This window comes from Pyrgilauda ruficollis, unplaced genomic scaffold (assembly GCF_017590135.1).
Source record: "Pyrgilauda ruficollis isolate IOZ18807 unplaced genomic scaffold, ASM1759013v1 scaffold2, whole genome shotgun sequence".
Classification (NCBI taxonomy): Eukaryota; Metazoa; Chordata; class Aves; order Passeriformes; family Passeridae; genus Pyrgilauda; species Pyrgilauda ruficollis.
The window spans coordinates 2,604,697-2,619,276 of NW_024519206.1; the positions used below are offsets into that span (position 1 = coordinate 2,604,697).

Sequence of the window (14,580 nt, forward strand, 5' to 3'; positions counted from 1 at the left end):
AAAAGGAATCAAAGTATGAAGAACAGAGATGTACTTCTTTTATCAGGCTAACGGTAATGACCCACAGAGAAAATGTAAGTTCTTCATGGACTAGCATTAAACCTGAACACTAACAGACTGGCTGTCAGACTGCCACCTTCTTGAAGATTGATGAGCTTTATTCAGCAGCATTAAGATCACTTTAACATTAGCTCTCAATAGTATTCTATTTAGCTTTCTTGGGGTTTTTTAAGTCTAAGGTACTTAAATTACTGCATTATTTTCCATTTCCACTTTTGCTTTTAGTAATGGATTATATTTTTACCATTGACTCTGAGTTCACTGATGTTAAAAGATCTTTTAAAGAAAAACATGGTACTTGCCTGTAACACGTTACGTGTTTGTAAATCACTGGTGTCCGTATGTCATATAAGGTCTCTTCTCTTGGAATTAAATCCATAAAATGAAATTCATGTAATAAAGTCATAATTAAAGCCTCCCAAGATTATAAAGGTAACTCTAAAGATAGAAACCACTTGCATAACCTTTATTTAACCTTTTTTGGTAATAGTTACTACAGTTATAAATGCTGGTTCTCACACTTCTTTTGCCCTTGAAATCCTTCTTCCCTGGTTTTTAAGGATGAACAGTGCACACTTAAAGAAAAGTGATTCAATACTTTATCACTGGTAGTAAGTGGATCTCATTTATTGTACATACATAAAACCTTTCATGGTAAACAGATTTATTAATTTGTCTACATGGCTTTTTCCTTGGTGCTCATTTCTGCAGTATAAATGCTTCACTGACAAATAATTAACCTCCAAACTACTGCTGTTTGGTGAGAGATAACATTATTATGATTCCACAATGTTGCATTGATGGGTTGGCATTTTTTTCCTTAATCAAAGACCTCTTAAACTTACTACCTGCTTTCAGTAGCTCAGCATATCATACACATGGAGGATGAAGAAGCAATATCTAACACATACAAGGAAAAGCATTTAAAAGACAGCTGACAGTGAATTGGGCTTTTGTAATGTTGCATAAATGTACATCATAATGTACATTTATGCAACATTACAAAAGTCCAATTCACTTTTAGCCTTTTGTCCAAAAGCAATGTCCACAGCTCATGCAGCACATCCTGTAGAGGTATTTTCCCATGGAATGTTGCCTTTTATTTCAAGGTAAACTGTGTCGATTTTCTAAATTTCCTAGGCTATTTTTTAATTGTACATAAAAGCCTGTTCCTCCTTCAAGTTCTTACAGAGATGACATAATTTTTGCTACTTAGCAGGTGAGTTGCTTATCCTACTCTGAATTTAATTTCCTTTGGAGAGATCAGTGCCCTCTGCTCTTTTCCTTTTTCCATTTTAGGACATGCCTGGATGCCTCCTTTCGAGACCACAGTAATTCCCTGAGTCATAGAATAAAACTGGCTGTAAAGGACCTCTGGAGATAACCTAAATCCCTGTTCATAGCAGGGCTAACTTCAAAGCTAGATCTGCTTATTTAGAGTCATATCCAGGCTAGTTTGAATCTCCACAAGGAGGGGAATTCCACATCTTCTCTGAGCAATCCATTCCGATAGAGCACTCTCTACTGTTACCACTCATCTGCTTGCTAATGATTTGGATCTGACTGTGATTTCTAAATGTCCCCAGTATCATGTGATTAACACTACCAGATTTTAGTGGCATTCACTCTGGTAAGAGTGTGAGACATTCTGCTATTCCAAGACCTTTCTTCTTCTTCGATTTATCATGCGCAAACAATTTACCAGCAGATTTTCTGAAATGTTGCCTTCTGGATAAAGTGTTAGAAAGCACTAATTAGCTGCTCTTCTTGTCCTGTCAGACTTTCCAGTATCAAACTGTGCATCTAACATAATGAATTTCGTTGTTACAGAGGGCCTGGAAGTGATGACATTTAGCATGAGTGGGTTGTTTTGTTCCTGCATGATTGCATGATTGTTCTTGAGTTGATTTGTTCTTGATTCGTCGCCTTAAAGTTCTTTAATATCTATGTAAATGTGGAATACCCTATCATTTTTCTTCTCTACTGCCATCATCAAGTGCACCCTTTCCCATGGCTTCTTCGCTTTTATAATTAACATCTTTACTGCAAGGGGCTCACAGTGGAAATAGCTATCATAGAGCAGTGCACTTCCAGTACTGCCTTCTAGGTAGATTCTGCAGCAAGCTGTTGACATCCTCTATTTTCAAACACAATCATAAACCATTACATAGGCCTGCCAGGACAAATATTATTTTCAATATTTTACTGCTTTTAATGTATTTATCAAATTTAATGCATAGCTAACCTTTTGATGCAAAATTATTTCTTCAGGAGTGTCTATTATAAAGATATCTGGATGTTTACTTGTATCTTTGGACTTCTATCTGCATAGGATAAATGTTCCTGTATATTACTAACCATGTTGTATGCCACAGATTCAATTTTTCTTAAAGTTAGTCCCAAAACTTGTCCCTAGTACTGATGCTCATTTTTTATGGCTACTTTTTCTTAATTTATTTGAAAAGATGTATACCTCACCACTATAAATCTCCTTTTTTTAACATTAACATTTCTGCTGGCTGCCTTCCCCAGCAACATTCTTCAGCTGCACATTTTTCACCTTTGATCTCCTCAGTTTGCTTTGCAGTATTTAGCATACATATTCTTAAACACCTGCTTTTCATTTTTCATTTTATGATACTCCCATGCTAACTGACAACTTGCTGGGTTTGTGGCTCTGGACCATGCTTCTAATGTGAACTTTGGTTTGTGCTTCTCTCTGTGCACACAAATGACAGCTGACCCACATTTTATCATCTACATGTCATCACCAAATGTCCTCTCATCTGATCTGTATCTTTTATTTCATAGCTATTCCAGTGGTATTCTAGGATGTTCAAATTTCCTCCACTAACATTCATACTTTTATTTCATCTTTACCTCTCCTCAGCAAAAACAGTCTATTTTTAATCAGTTTCAGATGGTTGATTCACTCACACCAAAGGGCTCAGTAGGTGTTCAGCTTTCCTAAGATTTCTTTGCTCAACAGAGAATTTCTCTCTCTGAAACCATATACTTCAAATTGCTCCAACTGTCTATCCACATTTCCTCTGTCAGCTTCAAAACTTTTGCCTTACAGACATCTACAATTCTTCTCATCTCTCTGTACAAAATCATATGAGAAGCAGGATCTTCCTCATTCTTTGCCTGAAGTCCAGCAAAAAAAGAAGATTCCATCAACCTAACCTGTGCACTAAATGAAACTTTCTTCTTTCAAAAGGTCTACACTTCTAGCCTTTCTCTGTGTGAAGAGCATAAAATTTTCTCCAGTTTCTGTCTGTTTAAATTACTACCATAAATACTGGTACATAGCTTACAGTCTGCAAGTCCTGCTCACACCCTGAATGCATTGAACTAAAGAGTTGCTAAAATTAATTAGCTTCCCAGATAGCTTCTGTACCATACCCACTGAAGCTTGACACAATAAACCCATTACACCAATGTTTTAACTACATGGTGAAACATGGTGAAAATGCCTCGTGAGAGACTAGAGCCTTTAAACTCTGCTGCAGAAGTTCTTCACCAAAAATCTTCACAAATGGACACTGACAGCAGAATATGGGTGAGACTCTGGTAGGTCATGTATGACTGGTGCATTGTCAAGGATAGTGCCTCTTTCTACTCTGAGCTTCTCCATCATGAACTTTTTCCTGTTGTACTCCTGTCTCCTCCCAGACAATAGGTATTTCTTCTCACCTCTTTCCACTCTCCATTCTTTCAGTACCATTTACAATTCCTAGTCAGAATTGGTTCCTTCCAAGCTTTCTGCCACTGCAGTTTGAATCTCTTTCCCTTTCATTCACTTTCTCCCCTTCTTAACGCCCTCATTTTCCCTGCTTCATTACTCCAGTATATTTGGGGGGAAGCGGGGAGGTAATTCTGTCTCTTCCAATGCATCTTCCTCCTAATGTTCTGATGTCCTGCAGGTTCCTACCCCCAGCTAGTCTCTAAATGCCTGTTTCTGGAAATGTCAGTTTCTCCCTCAGCATCTAATGTGTTGTACAAGCTTGTCCTTCTCAAATGACTCCTGCCCCAAACTCCACACTCTACCGGTCCTCAGTACTAACTCCTAATTCTAGTATCCTTCTTCTATGTGTGAAACCATTTCCATTTTCCATACTGTTTTATACCTCTTCCTGCTTTTTTTTTTTTTTTTTTTAATTTTGGCATATTCTCTCTGCTCTCTCTTAGGCAGCACAAACTGGCTTATACTACCTCAAAACTGTGACTGCAGAGGGAATCTCTAGAAGGTCTGGGCTGTACATGTGTGGGTGTGTTCTTACACAAATGTGGAAGGTTCAGTCTTGACTCAGAAGCCATCTACTGCCAAGTCCATTTTCCACTGCATGGTAGCACAAGAACTTCTCAGGCAAAAAGGGTGACCAGAACTTGTGAACGTAAGCAAAGGAATATATCAGGCACCGGAGGAGATCTTCAGAGATGGTGAAAATTATCTGTCTAAAATTTTCCAAATAAATCCAACAGACTGAAGATAGATTTAAAAAAAAAAAAAAAAAAAAAAAAAAACACATTCTCAAAAAAAGAAAAAAAATTTAAAAAAAAAAAAAAAAAAAAAAAAAAAAAAGTATGCACTGTGATGCAAAAGTAGTTTTATAATGATAGTAAACCCAAGATTTTATTTTTGAAATCCAGTAATTAATTCATATATTTAATTTTCACTTCCAAAAAAATTGAACATTTTCAACAGTAAAATTAGTTCTGAAATTTCTAAAATTCTACACTGCAGTAATTTGCATACCTAACTTTCTTTAAATATTAAACCCTTGTGATTTCTCCATGTGGAATTACATATCAGTTGAAAAAAAATATAATTCATCACTTCAAGAAACCTCTCATCAAACATGTTCTTTGATGTGGTATGTGATATGTCTGTAGCACTTGATGATTCACATAACAGCAAGTAATATACTGACCATGTGTTGCAATTTATTTAAGTAAGTAGATAAATTATAGGCTTTGATGCTAATAAAGCACTTTCCCAATATTTTGCAAGGGAATGGAGATACTTTCAGTTAATATTTGAGGTTTCTCAGGTCCCTTTCTGCATACAATGCACACCTACCTCCTTCTTACTTAATCACACTCATTTCTCACACACTACAGGCCATTAAGCCCCACTTCTTTTCCTCTTATTAAAGGGGAGGCTGCCAGTTTAAATGCAAAGATTTGTGTAATTTCTATCACTGTGCAGACAAATCAAACAGCTACAACAATGGCAAAGTGCTGGAGTGGGCTTGGCTTATTATTCTGCATGTAAATCTGAACAGCAGAGGAAAAAGAAGTGATAAATTTATTTTGTGGCTACCTACTGGTTTATCCAGTGATAACCTCTGATTACATCAGGCATTTCATGGGATAAACACTTTTCTTCCAAAACATTTCAGGTCTGATTGCCAATAAAGTCAGCAGGCATTTAAACACTTATAAATCCACAACTACTTGTTTTCTTTTCAGTGGTGAAATTACTCCAGTCTTTAGGAAGCATGCACTATCAAATACCCTGAAACAATAAAACCAAAAAAATGCAAGAAAAAATAGCTGACAAGAAAATACTGGGTCTGCTTTATCTGTGAGAACATATGGTAACAATGATTATTATTTATTACTTGATCCTGCTTCAACCCAAAACGTACTTGGCAACATTTGAACACAGAAGAAAACATTGTATTCCAACAGAAAATAGCTCAAAGGCTTAAAAGAGTCAGACCCTTCAGCAGTCTGTAGTTGTGGAATGATCTCGAGAACATTAAAGGAAATCTCCACTCACACCATTTGCTGCCCATCACCGAGTTTTAATCAAGACCAGAACTTAGAGGACTTGCTAAATTCCAAGCACTACAACTCTGCACAGTAAGGAGCCTGTGATCAGCTGTCTATGGCTTACTCTTTCAGTTTCTCAATGTTCTTAAACACCCTGAAGCAAAGCCAAAGATTTACCAGAGATTCTCTAAGCTAGTTTGACTAAACTGCCCTTTGAAATGTAAATGGAATTTCCCCTGCTACAATATAAGTAAATGGAAGACAGTGCTACCTATCAGCTAATCAGGCATTTTGTAGGATAACTTCCCTGTTCATCTCTACCACCAAATGCTCAGGTGCATATAGCATTCAAAACACCTCTTCCTTCTGAGTTTTCCCTTTCCCCTTTCCTCCAAAACATTTCACTCTTTAAATTTTGTGTTATTTGATGCAACTTCTACATCCCATATCCTTCAGTCCAATGTTTCCACCTCTGCAGCAACAGCATAACTGAGGATAACAGCAGTAAACTTACCTTCCATTTCTGTATTGTTTTGAAGACAAAAGAAAATGAAGACCCCATGAGGAGCTGGATTGGCTGGTGAGAACAAAAGGAGTTCTTATCCAGAGGGATCCAACTTCCAGTCACATGAGGACACTCATCAGTCATAGACACCTTTTTTTACCAAATCCAAAAAACTCCACAAAGTTTCTCTAAGCAATCCAAGTAGCAAAGGTGAGAGCATCCTCTCTCTCTTGTCCTTCAATATTTAAGGCTGGATGAGATTGCACACAGCATATTTAAGAGTATGAAATGCTCACCTGTTTATTGAGCTAGTATAGCTAATATATGTGTATAGTATATACATGGCAATGTAAAGATCACCTAATATCTTCTGTGTTCATATTACTACAATGGATGATGCTAGCCCATAACATAAAAAGATCTGTAACTTTGTGGGATAGCATTCATACCTCTTCCATGAGGAATCATACTTACCCATTAAGAGATGCTTACCATCTGCTTTTTAGCTGGCATATGGCAAATTACACCATCAATGGCAAATTACACCATCATGTTTCAGCAAAGAAAAGGAAGTGAAAAGCAAGAGAGAGGACTAGTGATGAAGCACCTGCACAGTACAGGTAAGTAAGACTACAGAACACAAGTTACAGACTAAGGCTACAGGGCACTAAGATTATGTGAACAGAGACATATTTCAAATAAAGTTGGAAAAAAAATCATATGGTGATAGGTCTGTTCAAAAGAGCATAGCTTGTGCAAAAGTGAGACATAAAGAGATTTTGTACTGAAGGAAGAGTAAAACATCACCAGTTTGACACTGAACTAATAATAATTAGTTGAATAATGGGGGTAAATTTAAACAGAAAAATAATTTTGAGGACTTATTTTGCTTCTTCACAGATCACAAGCCACATCCAGCTTGGCCTTGAACACTTCCAAGTATGCAGCATCCACAACATTTCTGGGCAACCCATTCTGGTGTCTCATCACTCTTATCTAAAGTTTTTTCCTGTGAGACAATCTAAATCTATCCTCTTTCAGTTTACAGACATTCCCCTTTGTCCTGTCACAACAGCCCTCTTGTTGACCCATTTTAAGTACTGGAGGGCTGCTATAAGGTCTCCCTGGAGCTTTCTCTTCTCCAGGCTGAGCAGCCCCAACCCTCTCAGCCTGTCCTCACAGCAGAGGCGTTCCTGCCCTCTGATCAACTTCACATCCCTTCTCCAGAACTGCTTCAAGAGGTTCACAACCTTCTTATGTTTGTGGTGCCAGAGCTGGATGCAGCCCTGCAGGTGGGGTCTCACAAGAGCAGAACAGAGTGGAAGAATCACCTCCCTTGCCCTCACGCTGCTTTCTGCGCAGCCCAGGACACGTCTCACTTTCTGGGCTGCATGAGCACATGGCCAGCTCCTGTTGAGCTTCTCTCCAACCTGGTATTCTATGATTCCCTTAAATCATGATAGCTAGATTTGCTACAGATAACTGCTCTGGCACAAAAAACTTGTAGGGAACATCAAGATACAAATAAAATACAACTGAAGAGCTACCTGTGATTTTTCTAACCAGTTAACACTCATTGCTGATATCAGCTGGAGGGAAATCAAGGCTAAAAAAAGAGTCATCCATCTGCATACATCATAGCTTAGATGCTACAATCACTTGAGCTTTCTGTTGTTAGATAATGCCTCGGTGCTTCCTGAGAGAAACAGAAGTAGCTAATTCACTCTATGAATTTGTTCAGTCTGTAGTTACCTTTCCCTGTCTTCCATCAAGCTCTAAACAGTGCCACGAATTACAGAAGTTTTTGTTATGTGAACACTGAAAAGCAAGTAAATATTTCATTATTAAAAAAACACAAGCAGAAAATTGACCTTTGAAGGGGCACTGCCAAATGCGAAGTCTCATTCCAGTCAGTAATGAAAGACAAAAAAGAAGTTTAGTTTGTTTTTCTCTTACAAGTATATCTCAGCACAGTCTTAATTATGAAGCTTTGACATCTTTGTAATGGCAATACTGTGTTTTAAAAGGCATGTAATATATTAAAAAGAGGTATTATTAATTGTCAGCTTAATTCTGAGAAGACAACTCTGACGACATGGCACAATTCATCTTGACTCGAACAACCTCCAAATATGTCTGTAAACTCACTTGGCATTGCCTTCAGGATGTTCAATTTCTAGAAGAAATAACCAGAATAAAAATCTTTTTTTCTAATTACTGAGGGGCAGTTAAGCACTTTATAGACCACCCAGGAAGAGAAAGTCATTTCAAACACCACCTTTTGAATAATAACAATTTTGTAACTCCTGCTTTACCCCAAGGTAATGAGGACATCACAAAATAAACATGTAAAACCCACCAACATGTTTACGTCATATCTTAATGCTCATTGAAAGTACATACCATTAGAGCTATCTTGAATAAAATGCAGTGAAACAATAGATTTAAAAATACTGCTTATTTATTCGAATTCATTGAATGTATTATTCATGTAACTCTTGGTAATAGTTAACATTATTCATCAAAAACCACAGGCAAAGTGATTTGGTTCTTATATACTCTGCTGGATATGACCAAGCAAGAAATTATTTGCTAAACAGTGTCACATGAAACTGCAACACTGAAATGTGACATACTAAACTGAAATGGATGCCTGTTTCAAAAAACACTCCTAAGAGTGTGGTGAGAACAGCCATTCTGCCAAATCGATGTCAGGTCTTCTATATTATAAGTGATAACAAAGCCAGGGTCCAGATGCCACACCATGTCACCTTCCCTGAACCCCACACGATAACCTTGGAAAAAGGAGTATGGCCATTGTGTTGAGGTGCAGTAAGATAAGCTGCACTTACACAAACTGCATTTTTCAGTTTGTTTTGTGTACAATATCGACAGGTTAGAAAATGAGTACTGCTCCATCCATCCATCCATCCATCCATCCATCCATCCATCCCTGGACTCTTCCTCCCCGCATGTTTCCTCAGTCTCTGGTACACAGGTTAATCTGATCCTTGTAGAAAGCCACCTTTCAGGACTACACTTCATCATGTAACTTGCTAAAACCAGTTACAGTTCTTCTGTCTGTCATATGATCCTAATTCCAAAGGCATTTTGGGAACCATGGAAAAACACACGGCAGCATACCTCTGATGTGCTTGACATGTACTCTTGTTAGCAGTGCTATCCCCTATCAACTATGACAATTGACTACACTTTCTTCTTATGTCTGAACACCCAAACTTCCTGTACTTCCTTGGTTAAGTGGTAAATCTTTGCATACATCCATACAAAGCAGCACAAAGAGTCAAAGGGAGCTCACTGTCAGAGGGCAACTATCACCCCCAGGTCCTTCCCATGCTCCTTAACTGAGTCACCTCAAAAGCATGGAGCCAACTGAACAGCTCACAGGTTCAGTTGTAAGGCAAGACCATATCCTTGGTTTGTTCAGAAGATGCCCTGAAGAAAGATTCCTGTGGCATCTGTGGATACCACCTCGATTAGAAAGGTGTTAATCTGAAATGGCTGTAACTACACTTAGCAGGAAACTTGGATTTTCCAGTTGTAACTTCCAGGTGAAGCCCAACAGTGTTAGCAGCGCTCATTCTTAACTGAGACATGGACAATTCCCTCTGCTATGGTTATCTTATATTAGGTAGTACTTCATGTGAGCAGTTCAGTGTGTCTCTTCATTTAAGTTACTTCGAAATTCACTCCATTGAAGTGGCTAAAAGCAATGTCAATGACAAGTGGGTATAAGAACAAAAAACAATATAAAACAATGTGCAGTTATATGCTGTTCTATTGAAGGCCAATGCTACTAAATATACAGATTAATACTGAAGAAAATAAGATCAGTGTGAAATAACATACAACCTTAAGGTATTGGTCATTCATTTCTGGGTACCTTCATCAAAGAATCAATTAGCATTTAATTTTCTTAAAAGGTGCACAGTCTACCGTTGTTACATACAAAGTATTCATGTTTCAGACCGAGATCATCGTCTGGCCTTTGGCTAGATGTCTTAGACCTTCTTGACTATTTACACTGCAAATTTTTCAAGAGAGTGAATTTAACTCTGTGTGTAGTTCTAGGTAGGGAGCTGACTGGATGGCACTCTAACACAATGGCTGTAAGTGCTCAGCACGTAACAGGATTGCTCCTGAAAGGCCTAGGTAAGATCTGTGCCCACATTAATATAAGTTTAAATACTGACAAATGAAAACAGTTAGGACCCAAACATTTATTACCAGAAATAAAACAAAACTGAGCTAACCAGCTTACTAATACATAGAACCAACTATCACTTTCAAAACTGTATTTTATTGTACTTGCTAGCATAACTTTCAGTCAAGTATAGCTCAATTATTTAGTTACTTATTTTCACAAAACTTCTATTTGCATGCATTAAAAAAAAAAAAAAAAAAAAAAAAAAACATAGAAAAGTCTTCTTTCCTATCTAATGATTTTTCAGGAACTTTGAGTCATGATATGCTCTCTCTTCCTCCATTTTCACTTATACAAAACTAGTAGGAATTACTGACAGATATGTTGGTCACATCACTATTATTATGTAACAGGACTTGCATGCAGCTTCTCATAGGTCTAGAGATACAGATGAAAATCAGCTGGCTAGGTTTTAAACGTTATCCCATTTTATCTGGATCTAGAAGAGAGCTGGAATTAAAAAAAATCATCAAACCCTCTGCGGAACATTGTCTTCATCATTAATGAAAATTCTCCACTTTTTCAGATGCTTTTCAAAATCACTCAGCTGTAGACATGCAAAGAAAAAGTTTGCTAAACTAGATTCCGTCAGTTTATGAAGCTAATCCTTGTAAACGTATTATTCATTACTATTTCATTAAGATTTTTAGAAAAGGTGCTCCAGTTCATCTCTCAACAAAGCTTATGAACCGCAGAGAACTAAACTCTAACGTGGCTCAGTTGTTTGCTGAAATTTTTATAGCAGTTCAAATATTTAGCAGTTTACTTCTAAACTTCTTTGCCACAAACAAAATAATCAGAAAATAGTCCCCTCTGTGCTGCTTGAATACCTTGGTTAAAATAAGGTGCACATGCAAACTGCAATCCAACTTTTTTATGAAAAAGTGATTGAGTCTGATGAAACATAAAAACTGGAGTGTAAGACAAATCTGAACTGCCTACTCCTCTTGAAAGCACAATACAGTTTATTCTATATAGCTTTTTAAAACTACTATTAAGATCTGTGTGGCTCTTATCTATGATTCTAAAGCAGTACTATGTAGAGTTGTTTGAAGTGCCATCACCAGCAGGATTTAAACATTGCCACTTGAATTTCTAAGTAAATTTGGCTGGCACTCAGTATAAATGATAATGAAGACCTATGGTGAAGTCCATCCTTTGGAGGGGTTAATTGGGATTTTGCCATTTATCTTAACAGGACCAAAATCTGTCCAAGATTTACGAAGTTTGCATACTCTAATACATGCCAGTAGATACAGAAACACATTAGTTCATTCAGAACTATTTCGTGTCAGCTAGCATATGACAGCTATAGTAAGCATCAGAGTGGTAGCTTAGCAAAAGTTGCATACCAGCAAAGGTTATCATCTGTCTGAAGACATTACAATGAAGTATTAGCTCTCCTGTATTTAATTTACCTACTTGACAATTATGCCTAGGATTCTGAGAGGTAAATTAAATTCCCTCTTCAGCTCAACACCACCTGCAGTTTGAGCTGTTGGCAGCAAAGAAATGTCATCCCGGTCAGCCCTGATACACTCAGCCCTAAAGCAGCATAGGAACCCTTTCACTGACCAAACACAAGGGTTCCCCCCACAGTATCATCCTTCAACCACTGAAGGGGAAAAGGACCGGAAGCAAGACCTTAATTTCATTCAGTGCCTATAAAAAAGCAAAGGCATTATATTGTGATGTCTTGTTTAATTAATTCTAAACTCCCTCTAATCAGATGACTTAACTCTAAAGTGCACAGTCCTGAGAAGAATATCACACACTGCATTATCCTTATGAAGTTCAAGGGTTGCCAGTGTATGTAAAAGCTTGGCAGGAAGACATCTCTTAGATATCGACAATATTGACTTCAAGAGGTCTTAGGATACACATCTTTCTATTTGCTCTTTTTATGAATGATATTTTCATTCATCATTTCAGGTACAATTGCCATTCGGTTACTAAAATAAACCAGAAGTTTTTCTTTCCTTTGCAAATTGTCAACTACATTAGCCTTGTCATAAAAAACCTGCAAGAATGAAATCAATATAGCAATTTGAAGACAAAATTGGCAGGCACTATATTGTACTTGGACACATTCAGTAAATAGCCTCATACATCAATCTACCCGTCATCAATGGCAATATTCTGAAATCTACTAATGTTGTTTATTACATTTGTCGTGTGAAACGCCAAAATAAGTACAGATATCGGTCCAGAAGATGAAAAATAACACGGAGGTAATATCTGACGTGCCTGAGAAGCACGAACTAGTGACTCAGGTGTCATTTAAACGCGCCGTACTTCCAGCACGGAGAGCGGCTGCTCTATAACCGATATGCTACCGGCAGTGACCTGCTCGCCAGCGCAGAAGCCGCAGCGGAAACTCCGGGATCCACCGTGCCCCGTCCCCGCTCTGCGCCCCGACCGCCAGCTCCGGTCCCTCGCCCCTTCCCACGGGGTGCACCGCACACGCCGCCGCAGCGGGTCGGAGCTCCTACAACCCACTCCCTCTTCCCCCTCTCTTTTTGGGTGCACTGCCAGACACAGGCTGTGTTATTCAGAGGTTCCCGGTACCCCGCTCCCTCCTGCCCCGCGGGTTCGCTGGACCCCGGCGCCTCTCCCGCCCCGCCTGCCCTGTGGCCGCTCTCCCGGGGGCGGCGGGTGAGGAAGGGCAGGCGACGAAGTTGCCGGGACTTACGGTGGCAGCGCTACCGACGCTGGCGCGGCACCTCTCCCGTCCTCCCGTCACCTCGGGCCACCTCCGCGGCGGCTCCGCGCCCGCACCGGAGCAGCCCGGCCGCCCCTTCACTCCTCAGAGGGGCGCATTGCGCTGCCCGCTCCCCGACACCCGCCCGGTGGGTCCCCGCGTCCCGGAGGGGGCGGACAGGCACTAGCCAGGGTCGAGCCCCTCCGGCGGGGCTGCGCCTCGGGAAGCATCTGCCTCCTCTCCCCCGCGACGCGCCCACTCCCCGCTCCACCCCGGGCGCGGCGGGGCTTCGCGCCGACGTCGGTGCGGGGCGGCCGGAGCCCGCCCGGCGGCGGCGGCAGCGCCTCCCCCGCCCCCGCCTCCAGCGGCTCCCGGCGCTGCTGCCGGCGGGGCGGCCGTGCCGGAGCCGGCGCTGCGGGGGCGGCGGGGAGCGGGGCCGAGCGGCGCTCCCGACACAGCGCCTGAGGAACGGGGGGTCCTGCTGCGTGGGGCCGAGACGCCCGGCTCGGGGGCAGGGACGCGTCCACCATGCCCTCGTCCCCGCGGGGGAGGCGGGGACGGCAGCCCGGCCGACTGCTCTTTGTACCGGAGGTCCCTTCCGTGCGGGGCCGGGAGCTCCCGGTCCGCCGTCGGCCGGGCTCCAACCGCAGCGAGGGTGCGTCGCCCCGCAGGAGCTGGGACCCTGAGATGTCAGAGGCCCGGCCGGCGACCTCGCCTCCTCCTCCTTCTCCTCTTGGAGGAGAAGGTCCTCAGATCCGAGCCAGCGTTGAGCTTCTATCGCGGGCATCTTTTGGAAAGGAAAGCCGGGGGAATGTCGGGCGTGGAGCGTGGGACCCCTGCGATCCGGCACCTGGATCGAGGGTTGCTGGGGCCCCGGCTGCCCGGGGATGCTGTCCCGCGTCCTCCCGTCTGCCCCGTCTCCTCTGATGCTCTTCTAGCTTGCATGAACCATCTACCTACCTACCGTCCACCAAGCTGGGGAGGATGAACGAGAGGTGGCCGCAGCATTCATCCGACGGCAGAGTCATCTAAATTCCCGTTTCTGCTCCAGAAGTCATGTAAACATTTTAAACTAACTACCTCTAAGAAGAGGCCGAGAAAGACCTGGTTCCAAGCACCTCTGGCACCTCTGGTCTCCTCAGAAAAGCAGACCCCAGCTACACGGGTATGCAGGAGCAATTAAGCCAACACCCCCCACCTCGCGGAAGAGAGTCGAGTGGTGGTGCATGAAGTAGTGCAGGGGAGGACTTTGCTGCTATGACTGCTGCAAGCTGCCCAATATTTAAATATCCAGAGAGCCACCGTGAG

The 14,580-nt window shown here is 41.2% G+C and overlaps 1 protein-coding gene across 1 annotated transcript in view; it reads right to left on the reverse strand.

Annotated features, from left to right (window-relative positions):
• The window catches only part of CALCR (calcitonin receptor), a 155,524-nt gene extending 142,132 nt beyond the window's left edge, over positions 1-13,392 (reverse strand). Inside the window, exon 1 of the mRNA XM_041466549.1 lies at positions 13,264-13,392. The gene's annotated coding sequence lies outside the window, so the exon portion shown is untranslated. The remainder of the gene's footprint in view (positions 1-13,263) is intronic.
• Between the last annotated feature and the right edge of the window lie 1,188 nt (positions 13,393-14,580).